Genomic DNA, 16,824 nt, shown 5'->3' on the forward strand with positions numbered 1-16,824 from the left:
TATGTCACGAATAGCTGAATCATCACTACCATAAAGAATGACCTATTCAAATCAATTATATTTTTCACCAAAGAAGTGGAAAGAAAAGCAGTAAGATTAGGTCATTAGAGAAAGACCACAAGCTGTGATTGAACAACGGTGGAAGAGGAAGCCAGGTTTGGCCTTTTCAAAGAAACTGTACCAACAGCTGCCCTAATCGAATAAGTCAAACTGTGTAAACCCAAAATCTGATTGGCCCAGGCGGGTATTGGAATCCTGAATCTTACGAGTGGTATGACACTATCCACATTAAGTCACCTCCCTTTGTAGGGAAGAACTGGGAAGGATTCTGAACATTCCAAGTTCTAATACTTTTTCCAGATTCATGTCGCTGTAATAACTTCGTCACGTCGAAGACTGTCCTATATCTGCAGAAAGAGAACGTTTTATCCACATCGCTCATTTCGCAATCCAAAAATGGTTGAAATGTCTCTGAACACTATGGGACTTAATATCTGAGGTCATCAGTCCCCTAGAACTACTTAAACCTAACTAACCTAAGGACAACACACACATCCATACCAGAGGCAGACTTCGAACCTGCGACCGTAGCAGCAGCGCGGTTCCGGACTGAAGCGCCTAGAACCCCTCGGCCACAGCGGCCGGCTGTCGCAATCCACATCTCTCACTTCTACTATAATGTGTGTATGTGCGGCGTAGATGACATATGACTTGTTTCATACAGCTTTTTGTTCTTGTTGCTGTGGAGGAGTATGGAACTAGAGGCAGTGAGAAGGCGACAACTGGTGCCAACATACTGCAATTTCCTCTCGAGAAACACCAAAGACGTGGCTAAGAGCAGCAACTTTATCCATAGAGAGGATCACCATCTCGTGTCTTTCGTGTTTGTGTGATGTGGACAGATTTGACAAGTAACCTACGAAGTCGAAACACCGTGTTGTGATCGACTGTACGACACCATTTCTCTCTGGTGATACAAACTTCTTCCATCAAAAGGGTCGACGCACTTGCGAGCGTTCGGGATATGTTCCTAATGTAGGAAGCACGCATGTGTAGTTCAAGGGTTGTTCATAGTCAGAATATAAAAAGCAGTCAATTATAATGTGACTCAACAAAACTGGTATGGCAAGTACTACAGACTGCTGGACGGGTATCCGACATGAGCAGACGCTTCTTAGTTGGTTATTCTACACATCCTCCAAGTCAGTCTCTTCGTGCGTGGAGTAACTGCATGATAAATGACGACACAGGGTGTTTCACACAAGCGTTCATGAAAGATGTGTCGGTCTGCAATTTTCCGTCGTTCACCTGTGTCATCAAAAACAATCTAATGACACGAATCAGGACCATTTAATACATGAAACCCTTATTGGGCAGTAATCTAGGATCTTCTTCGTTCTAGCAGCTAATGTCAACCAAGGGAAGTCCATTACGTGCCGTATTCATGAAACAACAGATTCTGTTGCTGCCTTTGCTCTAATGGATCTGCGACAGCCTGTTAATCATTTTCGTTAACGCGGTGTTACTTCATTTCTATCACACCATGGCATCTTCATCACGAAATATACTTGAAGGTGGCTGCTTCTGTCGGAATATGGGAGAAGAAATTAGAATCAAGAGAAGTTGTGTTCATAACTGGACACTAGAGCGAAAAATACCTTCATTCTGCTTTATTAAAGCTGCAGTGGCTCAGAGCGGAGTTCAATATGCATCAAAAATAATGTCTGATTATTTGTCCACTAACATAAAATGTAATACGTAGCAAAACAAGTATTCAGCTTAACCTAAAATGACTTTTCCTGGCTAACTTCGTCCATTCCTTAGACGAATTACTATCTGAAAACTGGTTTCCTATATACACTCCTGGAAATTGAAATAAGAACACCGTGAATTCATTGTCCCAGGAAGGGGAAACTTTATTGACACATTCCTGGGGTCAGATACATCACATGATCACACTGACAGAACCACAGGCACATAGACACAGGCAACAGAGCATGCACAATGTCGGCACTAGTACAGTGTATATCCACCTTTCGCAGCAATGCAGGCTGCTATTCTCCCATGGAGACGATCGTAGAGATGCTGGATGTAGTCCTGTGGAACGGCTTGCCATGCCATTTCCACCTGGCGCCTCAGTTGGACCAGCGTTCGTGCTGGACGTGCAGACCGCGTGAGACGACGCTTCATCCAGTCCCAAACATGCTCAATGGGGGACAGATCCGGAGATCTTGCTGGCCAGGGTAGTTGACTTACACCTTCTAGAGCACGTTGGGTGGCACGGGATTCATGCGGACGTGCATTGTCCTGTTGGAACAGTAAGTTCCCTTGCCGGTCTAGGAATGGTAGAACGATGGGTTCGATGACGGTTTGGATGTACCGTGCACTATTCAGTGTCCCCTCGACGATCACCAGTGGTGTACGGCCAGTGTAGGAGATCGCTCCCCACACCATGATGCCGGGTGTTGGCCCTGTGTGCCTCGGTCGTATGCAGTCCTGATTGTGGCGCTCACCTGCACGGCGCCAAACACGCATACGACCATCATTGGCACCAAGGCAGAAGCGACTCTCATCGCTGAAGACGACACGTCTCCATTCGTCCCTCCATTCACGCCTGTCGCGACACCACTGGAGGCGGGCTGCACGATGTTGGGGCGTGAGCGGAAGACGGCCTAACGGTGTGCGGGACCATAGCCCAGCTTCATGGAGACGGTTGCGAATGGTCCTCGCCGATACCCCAGGAGCAACAGTGTCCCTAATTTGCTGGGAAGTGGCGGTGCGGTCCCCTACGGCACTGCGTAGGATCCTACGGTCTTGGCGTGCATCCGTGCGTCGCTGCGGTCCGGTCCCAGGTCGACGGGCACGTGCACCTTCCGCCGACCACTGGCGACAACATCGATGTACTGTGGAGACCTCACGCCCCACGTGTTGAACAATTCGGCGGTACGTCCACCCGGCCTCCCACATGCCCACTATACGCCCTCGCTCAAAGTCCGTCAACTGCACATACGGTTCACGTCCACGCTGTCGCGGCATGCTACCAGTGTTGAAAGACTGCGATGGAGCTCCGTATGCCACGGCAAACTGGCTGACACTGACGGCGGCGGTGCGCAAATGCTGCGCAGCTAGCGCCATTCGACGGCCAATACCGCGGTTCCTGGTGTGTCCGCTGTGCCGTGCGTGTGATCATTGCTTGTACAGCCCTCTCGCAGTGTCCGGAGCAAGTATGGTGGGTCTGACACACCGGTGTCAATGTGTTCTTTTTTCCATTTCCAGGAGTATATATACATATATATATACAGGGTGAGTCACCTAACATTACCGTTGGATATATTTCGTAAACCACATCAAATACTGACGAATCGATTCCACAGACCGAACGTGAGGAGAGGGGCTGTGTAACTGGTTAATACAAACCATAAAAAAATGCACGGAAGTATGTTTTTTAACACAAACCTACGTTTTTTTAAATGGAACCCCGTTAGTTTTGTTTGCACATCTGAACATATAAACAAATACGTAATCAGTGCCGTTTGTTGCATTGTAAAATGTTAATTACATCCGGAGATATTGTAACCTAAAGTTGACGCTTGAGTACCACTCCTCCGCTGTTCGATCGTGTGTATCGGAGAGCACCGAATTACGTAGGGATCCAAAGGGAACGGTGATGGACCTTAGGTACAGAAGAGACTGGAACAGCACATTACGTCCACATGCTAACACCTTTTTATTGGTCTTTTTCACTGACGCACATGTACATTACCATGAGGGGTGAGATACACGTTCGACGGGCGTTTCATAGGACGTGGAGGACGCATAAATTGGCCAGCCCGTTCTCCTGATCTTACACCTCTGGACTTCTTTCTGTGGGGTACGTTAAAGGAGAATGTGTACCGCGATGTGCCTACAACCCCAGAGGATATGAAACACGTATTGTGGCAGCCTGCGGCGACATTACACCCGATGTACTGCGGCGTGTACGACATTCATTACGCCAGAGATTGCAATTGTGTGCAGCAAATGATGGCCACCACATTGAACATCTATTGGCCTGACATGTCGGGAGACACTCTATTCCACTCCGTAATTGAAAACGGAAACCACGTGTGTACGTGTACCTCACCCCTCATGGTAATGTACATGTGTGTCAGTGAAAAAGACCAATAAAAAGGTGTTAGCATGTGGACGTAATGTTCTGTTCCAGTCTCTTCTGTACCTAAGGTCCATCAGCGATCCCTTTGGATCCCTACGTAATTCGGTGCTCTCCGATACACACGATCGAACAGCGGAGGAGTGGTAGTCAAGCGTCAACTTTAGGTTACAATATCTCCGGATGTAATTAACATTTTACAATGCAACAAACGGCACTGATTACGTATTTGTTTATATGTTCAGATGTGCAAACAAAACTAACGGGGTTCCATTTAAAAAACGTAGGTTTGTGTTAAAAAGCATACTTTCGTGCATTTTTTTATGTTTTGTATTAAGCAATTACACTAGCCCCTCTCCTCACGTTCGGTCTGTGGAATCGATTCGTCAGTATTTGATGTGGTTTACGAAAGATATCCAGCGGTAACGTTGGGTGACTCAATTATATATATATATAGGGTGAGATACAGAGAGAGAGAGAGAGAGAGAGAGAGAGAGAGAGAGAGAGAGAGAGAGAGAGAGAGACCAGAAACCTAGTTTTCATTGCAGCTGTATAAGTAAGACTGAACTCAATACACTCATTATATGTTAAAACTAATCATGTTTGCATACCCTATAAACAGACTCGTTCCTCATCATTTGTATTAAGAAGTTGTTCAAATAATCTACGGTACATGGAACATTAAGAAACGAACTAACTAGCTAAATAATACATTGTATCCCACGAACACCCTTGAAAATGTATAAAATTTAGGCTCAAATTTGTAATTGGAACGATTATGTGCCCAGTTACATAGCTGAAATTGATTGTTTTGTTACCGGGCAAGCAGGGAGAACGCTTTTGGCTCGAGACAGGCGAGAAATACACAATAAGATGGGAAATTTGTCTGAAACTAGACAAGAAGAACGGAGAAGGTGCAGGATTGACGCATGCCACCTGGGACATAGTACTCGCACAAGGAATTTGACGGTAAGTTTAGAGCTCGACTAAGTCTCAAATAAAAAAATAGACAAATACCCTTCCTGTAACAAGTCGTGATTGGTCGCAGCCCTTCCTCAATTTTACACTGATTAAATATTCAGCGTGAGCTATTTCTCATCTTTGTTCATACCGTAAGCACGGTACTTTGGTGAACACAACGCTTGTCGAAAATTAGAGAAAGTTCACCTAAGTAAGTTTACAACACAGTTCATTTTCTCCGTCCTTACGCACAAAGAAACTTTACACAGAGTTCAAAAATTGATACGTTATTACTTCTTGAAATTATTTTACCAGCTAGTGACAAATGTTCTCTTTAAAATATTCAGTTAAAATATCTCATTACCATAATTCAGACAAATCCCTGTTCTCGCCTCTTGAATCGTAAGCAGTATTTTTCGTCCATAGAACTGCGTGTAATGTAAAAACATGCTTCCCAACGAAAACGACACTTGGGCGGCATCATTAAGTAAAGGTAAAGAAATACTCCAAACTACCTTGTTGCACTACCGGCGTTCTCGAAACGCTCTCGCATCGTCGTGAAATGAAACTGATAGGGCTCAACTGGTTAGACTTCAGTCTGGAGATGTAGTTGAGCTCTACACTGGTCACGCTTTAGGTAAAGGGAGAAGGTGGGAAAATTGCTGCTTCAGCGGCGCGGAGAATAGCTTACCGGATAACTGTTTCCGGCGATAGAGAGGGTGGCTGCCCGCACCCTCGAGAACGAGGTCATGGGAACCCTGGGAACAGGCAATTCAATCCGCTGTCAGAAATGTTTGTCAAGACTCCTTGCGACCCCTAGAGTCGTTATGAAACCATGGCTGCTGTGGGAACTCCGAGGCTATTTTGCAAACATGGACGTCCCGACAGCTGTCAAACGCCGACAGACACAGCCAAATTACACCGTTGTCGGAAATGTTTGTCAGGACGTCTCGCGACTCCTGGAGTTGTTATGGCTCTGGGAACTTAGATATTATTTTGCAAACCAGGAATGGAGGTATGACGGCAGCTGCCAAGTGTTACCTTCCCGTTGACTGTAATACCTGTCGTTCCCAGGCCTCAGTTATACTGGGAAATTAGTGTGGGAGGAGCAAGAGGCAGTGGGGTAGCAGAGAACTGAGTGACCAATGACAGCTCGTCGCTGTGGCTGTTTGTGTGTCAATCAGTCAAAAGAGGGCGAAGGGTAATATTTGTTTATCGACGTAGAGGAGCGGAAAAAGCAGTGAGGGAAGTGGGTGTTGGTCCCGAGTGTGGGCCATTAGTTGGTTCAAATGGCTCTGAGCACTATGGGACTTAACATCTGTGGTCATCAGTCCCCTAGAACTTAGAACTACTTAAACCTAACTAACCTAAGGACATCACACACATCCATGCCCGAGGCAGGATTCGAACCTGCGACCGTAGCGGTCGCTCGGTTCCAGACTGAAGCGCCTAGAACCGCTCGCCCACTCCGGCCGGCGGGCCATTAGTGATGTGTGAAGTTGTAGCGGCAACTTGAGGAGTCTGAAGCATCCCGATGGGAGAGGGTGGCTGTTCGGCCTGGACCGGTGGAGAATGGAGAGGGGCAGCACTCACTGTCAAAGGTAAAGCGCCGTATTAAACTTTCTATAGTTTCATTTATGGGCGGGAGAACGTAATTTTAATCGATCGAAGACTGGAGGACAAGTAGTTTGTGGGTTTTACTTGCAATCAGGAAGGACTGGAAGTGTCTAAGGTTGTTACAGATGCTAAATTAAACCTCACACATGATAGAGCAAAGGAGGAACGTTTATTGGACAAGGTAAATACGAACCTGATGAAACCTTAGTTATCAAAGTGTGAAAGGATGGAAACGCTTATTAAAGAATGTGAATAAAACCCTTTGTGGATAAAAACCCTTTGTATTGCCAAGTATCAGCCGGCCGGGGTGGCCGTGCGGTTCTAGGCGCTACAGTCTGGAACCGCGTGACCGCTACGGTCGCAGGTTCGAGTCCTGCCTCGGGCATGGATGTGTGTGATGTCCTTAGGTTAGTTAGGTTTAAGTAGTTCTAAGTTCTAGGGGACTGATGACCTCAGAAGTTAAGTCCCATGGTGCTCAGAGCCATTTTTGTAAGTATCAAAGGTCATATGAGCCGTGATTTCATTTCCAGTGTCCGCCGTAATGTTTGTGTGAAGACAGACTAAGTTTACACTGAAGTGACAGAAGCCATGGGATACCTCTGAAGACCGTGTCGGACCACCTTTGCCCGGCGTCATGCAGCTACTCGATGTGGCGTGGACTCAACAGTAACTGTACGTCCCCTGCAGAAAGACTGAGCCATGCTACCTCTGCAGCCGTCCATTATAGCGGAAGTGGTGTTGGAGGAGGACTTTGCCCACAAACTGACCTCGCGATTATGCCGCATAAATGTTCGATAGGATTCATGTCGGACAGTATGGGTGGCCAAACCATGTACTCGAACTGTCCGCAATGTCCTTCAAACCAATCGCCAACAACTATGGCTCGGTGACACGCAGCATTGCCATCACTGTCGTCAATAAAAATTCCATCGTTATTTGCTAACATGAACACAATGAATGGGTGAAAATGGTCGATGATCATTTTAGATGGACCAGATGACATAGGGAATTTAATGTAAAAACGGCCGACACCATTATGGAGCCAACACCAGTTTGCACAGTGCGTAGTTCACAACTTGGGTCCCATGGCTCCGTGGGGTCTGCGCTCCACTCGAACCCTACGATCATCTCTTACCAGTCCGCCCCCGGTAGCTGAGTTGTCAGCGCGACAGACTGTCAATCCTAAGAGCCCGGGTTCGATTCCCGGCTGGGTAGGAGATTTCTCCGATCGGGGACTGGGGTTTGTGTTGTCCTAATCATCATCATTTCACCCCCCATCGACGCGCAGGTCGCCGAAGTGGCGTCAAATCGAAAGACTTGCACCAGGCGAGCGGTCTACCCGACGGGAGGCCCTCGTCACACGACATTATTATTAGCTCTTACCAATTGAAATCGGGATTCCTCTGATCAGGCCACGGTTTCCAGTAGTCTAGGATCCAACAGATATGGTCACGAGCCCAGGAGAGGAGCTGCATGCGATGTCGTGCTGTTAGCAAAGGCACTCGCGTCGGTCGCCTGCTGCCATAGCCCATTAACTCCACCTTTCGTCGCACTGTCCTAACGAATACGCTCTTCGTACGTCCCACATTTATTTCTGCGGTTATTACACGAAATGTTGCTTGTCTGTTAGCACCAACAACTCTACGCAATCGCCGCTGCTCTCGGTCGTTAAGTGAAGGCCGTCGGCCACTCCATTGTCAGTGGTGAGAGGTAATGCCTGAAATGTGGTATTCTCGGCACACTCTTTACGCTGTGGATCTCGAAATATTGAATTTCCCAACGATTTCCGAAATGGAATATCCCGCAAGTCTAGCTCCAAATACCATTCCGCGTTCGAAGTCTGTTAATTCCCGTCGTGCTCACATAACTACGCTGGAAACCTTTTCAAAGGAATCGCACTTCCGCTAGTGCACCGCTCTTTTATACCTTGTGTATGGGATACGATCGCCATCCGTATACGTGCATATCGGTATCCCATGATTTATTGCCACCTCACTGTATATATACCATCCTTATGAGCGGACACTAGACCTCCGCGACTGTCAGATGGGCCAATAATACCTGTTTAAAACAGTTCCGCTTGCCTCCATGGTGAACCTATATATATATATATATATATATGGCTCTGAGCACTATGGGACTTAACATCTATGGTCATCAGTCCCCTAGAACTTAGAACTACTTAAACCTAACTAACCTAAGGACATCACACACATCCGTGCCCGAGGCAGGATTCGAACCTGCGACTGTAGCGGTCGCGCGGTTCCAGACTGAAGCGCCTAGAACCGCTCGGCCACAACGGCCGGCCGAGCCATTTATAGTGAGGCAGACGCCGCAAATAATATACACTTATCGGTTACCTGACGCAAGTGGCACACAGAAGGCTGATGTGTGGCAATACGTTATTAATACCTCGCAGAAATATTTTTCCGTTCTCTCGATCGCATATTCTTTCCTCTAGCAAAATATACTAACACGTGTGACAGTTACGCTCAATCTGAGGTTCTCTCTGAAAAAACTAGCGACATAAATGTACGAACTGAGGATCACTCAAAATCGGAACAACGTGCAGGAGTGGTCTTCGTTTGGCTAATAATGAAAATAAGCAAATGAAAATAATGCGTGGATTTAATGAACCAGAAATAACTACTGAAAAATGACAAAACCAAGGGATGAAAGTACAATATTGGCAGATTCCATTTCAGCAATGCAGGGGAAGAGGGAGAGGTTAAAAACTCGTCAAGGTCATTAAAGATAGAGCACCAATCGAAAATGGGAAAGGATATGGAAAGGTGGATATGGGCTGTTTACACAAAAAAAAGCACGCCTTGAAGTGCTGTGGCGAAAGCAAGAAGAACTCTAATAAACTTTTAATTTCACTGTGAAAGATAAAGAAACTGCTGGTATACAAAAGGGCATGTCAGGGCTTAAGGTCACTGGCAGTTCCATCAACTACAGCGTAGATACGCATTTCAATGCTGCAGTCTGCATTGTGATAGAGAAACCAGTCTGCTGCCACGCAGTGACCCCACCTGTCCTATTATCAGCCGTTACCCGAAGCAGATGCTCGTAGATTTATCAAACTAATGTAAATTTTTCGGCAATATCGAGTCGCGCAGAGGGTGACGGGAACAATACAAGCGCATGAACAATAGGCTGCTGACGTCACGCCGGAAGTGCGAGTGGCGCCTCGAGTGGCGTGCGATGGAAGCGAGAGGGTGGCGCCAGCTTTTGTCCGCGCTGCCCCCGGCCCCAAACTGCCTGATATGACTAGTGAAGACAAACTACGACCGCCCTGGGAGCTAACTCTTCCGCAGATACGGGGTGAAAGACGGTCGGGGCAGGGGTGAGAGTTTGCGGCCACTGGCAATAAGCATAAACTTCTGTTATGCTACTGCCTTCAGTCACTATTTGCTATAATAACAATCTTCCGACGATAAAATGTCCTACGCAAACAGCTAATTGTTTGCCTTTAGCGGTACTGAGCTGCTCTGATTAGCTGTGTAAGCAAAGAGCTGGCGACCTCAACTTTGAGCAGGCTGAACGTACATAGACCCTGAAACGTACAGAGTACGTGGCGTAGATCACGTCGCCTTTGCTCGCGTGACGCGTTTAACGCTGTGTTGTCAACTTGTCGAGCTGTGTGCAAGTTTGTCTCACTAGAAAAAACCAAATAGGCGCATCTATTCTACATCCTAACAAAATATACCACGATAGATACGTAAAGTAACCTCTAACAATTGAAATGCTTGTGATGCAGTGGGATAGTACGGGATGAATCACAAGAAAATCAGGCAGAAAAAATTCTATCGACATCAAAATACTTATAGTAAGGAGAATGCGACAAAGGCAAAATACAAAAACTTCACTCTTTGCCATTCTAGAATGAAATGCGTGTGTATGAAGCTGATATTCCAATGAGACAACCATGAGTGATCATGATAGATATATTAAAGTGACGAAATCAGATGACGGAGATAAATTACAGTTACGGTTCGTCTTGGCTCCATTGTTATTTCTCGTATAAATAATTATCTTCCACTTGCACCCTGGCAAGATTCGTATCTTGTTTTTCCCTAAATTATTATAGTCTGCACAATAGTCGTCTTACTGGAAGGCAGCTAAAGAAGTATTTGATAGTATCACGAAATGGTTCAAGGCAAATTTATAGTCGAGAATTAATAGCTATATTCCAGTGTGTCTCAAAAAACACACGACCAGCCACTATAATCCGCTCAAACGTTCAGTTCCTGAGATTACGAATCGCATATAAACTGGAACACTCCAAACCCGGTCTTAATGCACCATGTTACTATAACTACATTTTCAGTCTTCATGAATTTAAAAACAAAGAAATTAGTTTCTTCTGCAATTTAAACTCGTGAACGAGTTACAGGGACAAGTTTTTCGGAAGTTCTCATTGATTCGTAGATTGTATGAGCGCTTTTCAGAAATTAAAACAGGAGTAGGTTATAAAACACACTACACAGTTGTCTATGAACAGCATAATATTTTTTACTATACGAAAATTAATAGCGATCTGTACAAATACGTAAACGTCTTAACATTGAATGCATTTCTGGACTGGCTGCTAGTTCCGATCTGCACGCTGCTGAGATAAGCATTACGTGATGTTCAAGTCACTTTCGACGGAAATGTGTGTCGTCGAGAGGAGAGGTGCTTCATTATGTTATAATTCAAGGCAATGACTTTTACTGATATAAAATTCTGTTCGATAAATTTTGGTAAAACATAAAGCTCAACCATGACCGCGTCTCAACCCGGTGGAGAAAATCTTCCTGAAGTGAGACGTAAATCTCTGGTCATCCATTCAAACGACTGAAACAACACAAAAATAACCATATTCACTTCGTTTTTCCTCCGTAATTCGTCGTATTTACACTCCTGTATTTATTTCATACACATCAGCTCTACCATAGCACGATTAAACTAACACTTTTATCTCTGGGATTAATGAAGTTATGAGAACGTCTTTATCTTTGGTTCATGAACCTCTGATCAGTATTCTTCCAGGTAAAAAGATATTAAAAATATCTTTAATGTGTCGGAAGTCACGTGTATCGTGACCAGACAGGGGGCAGTTGTGAGATCAGTAATGCAGGACGAGGACTTTCAAACAGCCACAACTTGGAAGCAACTATACGTTGCTAACGTCGTGCAAATCTGGCATGTGAATTACGACGCTTCTCACACGATAGCATAGATTTTTAAAACGGTTGGACAAATAATATGGTGTAAGACCTCCAGCCAGTTTGTTACGGTCCAACAACATCCGCCGTACATACCCTTTTTTGTTTTCTTCTTTTAAGCAGAGGCTGATGCAGTAAAGTTAACCATTTTATTGAGGAGGAGGATGATGATACTGGTGTTTAACGTCCCGTCGACAACGAGGTCATTAGAGACGGAGCATAAGCTCGGATTAGGGAAGGATGGGGAAGGAAGTCGGCCGTGCCCTTTGAAAGGAACCATCCCGGCATTTGCCTGGAGTGATCTAGGGAAATCACGGAAAACCTAAATCAGGATGGCCGGACGCGGGATTGAACCGTCGTCCTCCCGAATGCGAGTCCAGTGTGCTAATCACTGCGCCACCTCGCTCGGTAACCGTTTTATTAACTGCTTTGGAACTCTGATGTTGAGTACCGAGCCCCCATGCAGTATCTCAACCCGCCAGGGGTAGAGTATCTGGACGGAGGCGGCGCGAGCGACAACTCAACAGTGGCCCGAGCAGCACATAACCTATACATGTAGTTACCGAGCTGATGTTAATTCTTTATATGCCCCAGAGCGGGATAATAGACACTGATATAAGCTGAATTTCACTTAAAGCCAGGTAGGTAGATATTAGAACGCGCAGTTATTGTAATTATGGTTTCAGAAAACAGACCCGAGTTATTTGTTCAGCAGTTCTTTGTGTTTATTTTCCTACTTCAGTGGTTTCGAATGACTGTGTGGTGATTTATTTTCCAGTAGCTGAGTACCTGGAATTGCCTGGTATGCATTTATTCCAGTGCTCTATTAGTCCCTCTCCTTCTCTCCCTATCCATCCCCCCCTCCCCTCTTATCTGTGCCTATCTTCTCCTATCACCCCCCCCCCCCCCCCACTGTCCATCTCCTCGTCCTGCCTTCTCTTTCCACGTTATCAAACTAAGCCAAATAGGAGGCTGGTGGTTATTATCCCAATTATCCCATTGTCCGTACAGTATTTCTTTCCAGACTGTAGCTAATTTGTGTTCCAAATTTTATTGAAGTCGTGCCAGGGATTTATGATCCGCTTTTTATCCGTGGCTTTGCCCACATACACATATGTCAAATATATTTCACACATATTCTACATTTGTCTGTTTTCATAAGTCTCCTGTATGCCTAGCGAATTTCACCCTGCGGTTGCATTTAAACGCAGGTCAATGTTTATGACATCGTATTTCGTGAACCATGTGCTGTACAATGATATAACTTTGCAAGTACATCCTGTGGTATGCGTGCCTACTTTCTGGGAAATGTGTTGCGAATAGAATTAGAAGTAAAGAAGTAATAAATTTAAACGTCATGCTTCATATGAAAGTTTTACTGTATGAACAGCAAAAATTAAGTAAGCGATAAACTTTTTTTTCCTTCCATCATTTTGTGGGAGTCAGCGAGAAAAAGCGTCGTAGAGGTTTGAAATTATGTTTAAAGTTTATTGTAAGTTTCGAAGAGCTCTCATTCTCAAGTACTGGATGACTCAAGAATGGGTAGTCTTGCGTCGTGGACTACACTGCGCTTTCACGCCCACCCCTTTGATAGACGTGTGGTCCTTACCACCCCCTCCCCCCTTCCCCCACAGTTATTCTAGACAGTAAATGATATGTATACCAAGTTTGTTTGAAATAGGTCCAGTGGTTTAGGAAGGCATGTGGACCATACATACATACAACCATACTTAAAACTAAACTCTGTCCGAACAGGCCATGAACGCCCAACGGTACCGACCGGCCACCGTGTCATCATCAGATGATAAGCGTCACTGGATGCGGATACGAAGGGTTATGTGATTAGCACATCGCTCTCCCGGCCGTATGTCGGTTTACGAGGAGCCGCTAATTCTCAGTCAAGTAGCTCCTCAGTTTGCCTCACAAGGGCTGAGTGCACCCTGTTTGCCAACAGCGCTCGGCAGGCCGGATGGTCACCCATCCAAGTGCTAGCCCAGCCCGACTGCGCTTAACTTCGGTGATCTGACGGGAATCGGTGTTACCACTGCGGCAAGGCCGTTGGCCAATATACATACGTACATCCATTTTTATAGATTTACCACAATTCACTATAATTGACGGTTTTGTTAATCAAAGATTCGCATTCTGCTGGAGTGAGGAAAACTGTTTACTCTCTGAAGTTACATCGAGTAGTCTTTACACTATTTTATGTCCAGATTGGCCTAACTTTGATCATTAAATGAGGTACGTGAGAAAAGGCAGTTAGGTGCCACTTAGAGCCCCAGTGAGTGTCTACGTAGTGGATCCGTTGTTACAATCGAGAATTCTGATGCTAGTTCCCTTTTTACGGTCGGTTCATCTGAGCCAGATCAGCAGCACATTATACAAGATGGGAGCTCTTGCGAACTAGAGGGTCAGCTTTATCAGCTAAACTCAATGGCTTAGGCCATTAAATATGAAACCCGACACAACTTTAGTAATGGACAGTCGCATCATCCGAGCGGTCAAAAGTCATGCTCGATCACTTTGCTACGCCATAGTGCAACTACTGCCTCATAGGCATATTCTGTTGGCAATGTACGTTAGCCTGGTGAAACTGACCTCTGGCGTGTGCTGAAGTTAGGATAGTATTTCAGTGCCGACATCATCTCTCTGGAAACAATCCCCACATTTTAGCAGTTAGGACAATCAGTGATACGCCTATCATTCATCAAGTAACGCATCCTAACTTCCTTGCTGAAACATAACCTACGAAGGACCTCACCGTCACTGTAGCACAGATTAAAGCGGGATTGATCGAGAAATATAGGGTGGGGAGTGTGCGGGTCACGTATTCGCAGTGTGAACACATTAAATGTAATGGCGGAACAGTCCAGAGCTTTGTCGTCTGTCTAGTATAACAATCAAAGTCACGAGGCAAACTCGTCACGTGGCAATGCTGCATCACGAAAGTTACCATACCCTTCCCCAGGCCAACAGCGCCGTACGTCCAACCATCCACTGTATGAAGAGCACAGCACAGCATCGTCCCCGCTTTCACAAGGCACGGCAACACCGTTCAAAAATTGGATCATCAGTAGCATTTAGTCGTCGTTACTGATGGAAACAAACGATTTGGGTAACATCACGGAAACTCGTTTTTTCCCTAGTACATTACCTAGTTATGCTTTTGAGTACGCAAAAATTCAGAATGATCACCGCAACCTTGTTTTCCCTAAAATTTTAAATAATCCTAGAATTGACAGGTGGCCTGGTTCTAGTAGAAAGAACCCTGCCTGATGTCGAGCCATACCGAATCACATTATCGCTTACGACAGGGAAATACTGTCGCTAGATGACCGAAAAGAAATACAGAAAGAATTTCTATCCCATCACAGATAGCTCTCTTTACATGTAGATAAATCGATACAATGCTTCAAACAGAGAGAAGGAACCCCATAGAATCCTATTACAAGATTAGTGCTGAACATGTGGAACATACTACTTTATCTAAGTATTTAGGAGCAATGAAATTTTATGGCAGAATAAAACTATACACCTGCCCGAAACTCGAATCTGGAAACTCGCCTTTCACGGACAACGCCCTTACCGAGTGAACTGTACAGGTACAACTCTCAGCCTTACTTCTGGCGTACCTCTCTCCCAATTTTCCAACCTCGCATTAGCTCTCGTGCATATTTTGCGGGACTAGAACTCCTGGAAGGAAGGGTACTGCGGAGAAACGGGTTAACCACGGGCTAAAGGACTGTTTCCAGGATGAATCTGTCGCCCTGCAGTGAAGGGTATACAAGATCCCGGGTTAGTGTTGTCTGAATGCCTTCCTAAAACAGTAGGGAGAGGTATACGCCTAGTTCATCCAGTGCGTCACGTGATGAATTAGCCACGTATGTCTCCGCATATTCCGACGTTTACCTACATCATTTATGCTAAATGTTTCGTATTTTACACTATTTTATTAACAATTAAGATGCTATGAGCTACAGATGTGTTTTAATGATACAATTTACTATCAATAAACGCATAAAATTTTATTATCTTAACAACAATATTTCATAAATAATTAAGTGCTGACGCTGTGATACCTACGCCGAGAGGTTCAAAACAAAAGTAATGGCCTTAGAACAAATAAAGCTAAGGAAATTGGATTTGATAAATGACTCTTCTGACTACAGTGCTATTAAATTTATTTCTTCCGAAAGCTATTTCAGCTAGTTTTCCATTCTCAACTTATAACTCATTATTAAGTGTGTCAACGCATATTCATTCGTCTTGAAAAGGCATCGTCCTCTTCTCAACTATGTTTACATATTTCTAATGCATAACAGAACTGGACTACTTCTATATCGAAGAGGTAGCACTAAAGCTGAGGAGTGTAGGGTATATTCACTTTACTGCGGGAGGCAGTTGCAGAATTTTCAACCTGTAAGATGCACTTACGGTAGGCCAGGCAGTAAAGATGACAGGCAGTGCAGGCTCTCGCCACGTGAATGTTCATTTCCTTTACTAGCAGTACGACTCCACAATGATAGATGTGTGAGTGCTTCAGTGCCCCTGGGAAGCTCCAGGTTTTGGGCGTTGCCGCCAGCGCTAACCTAACGTGACAGCGTTTTGCGACAATCTGTCAGTTAAAGTGAACTTCCTTGTGCGCGCCAGTCATAGGATTCTGAAAATAATTCAAAATAAAAACTGAGTGCTGTGTTAGTCTGACAAAGTACAGAAGACTCACTCGCCCCTGAGCATCTTCCCACCGCCAAGTGAACTTTGATTTCATGGCGATTCATTCATATATTCAGGATGTGAAACAGTACTTTAGAAAATGTAGTGTCAGTTTCGCGACAGGCTATTCCTACTTTTTGTTGGTTTACAATGTGTTTTGATTTTTTTCGT

At 45.0% G+C, this 16,824-nt stretch overlaps 1 protein-coding gene and 1 pseudogene across 2 annotated transcripts in view; both read right to left on the reverse strand.

Annotated features, from left to right (window-relative positions):
• Window positions 1–16,824, reverse strand: part of LOC124721085 (cAMP-specific 3',5'-cyclic phosphodiesterase) — an 836,067-nt gene that overhangs the window by 682,416 nt on the left and 136,827 nt on the right. The gene's annotated exons all lie outside the window — the stretch shown is intronic.
• LOC124723692 lies at window positions 13,883–14,000 on the reverse strand (annotated as a pseudogene).

This window comes from Schistocerca piceifrons, chromosome X (genome assembly GCF_021461385.2).
Source record: "Schistocerca piceifrons isolate TAMUIC-IGC-003096 chromosome X, iqSchPice1.1, whole genome shotgun sequence".
NCBI lineage: Eukaryota > Metazoa > Arthropoda > Insecta > Orthoptera > Acrididae > Schistocerca > Schistocerca piceifrons.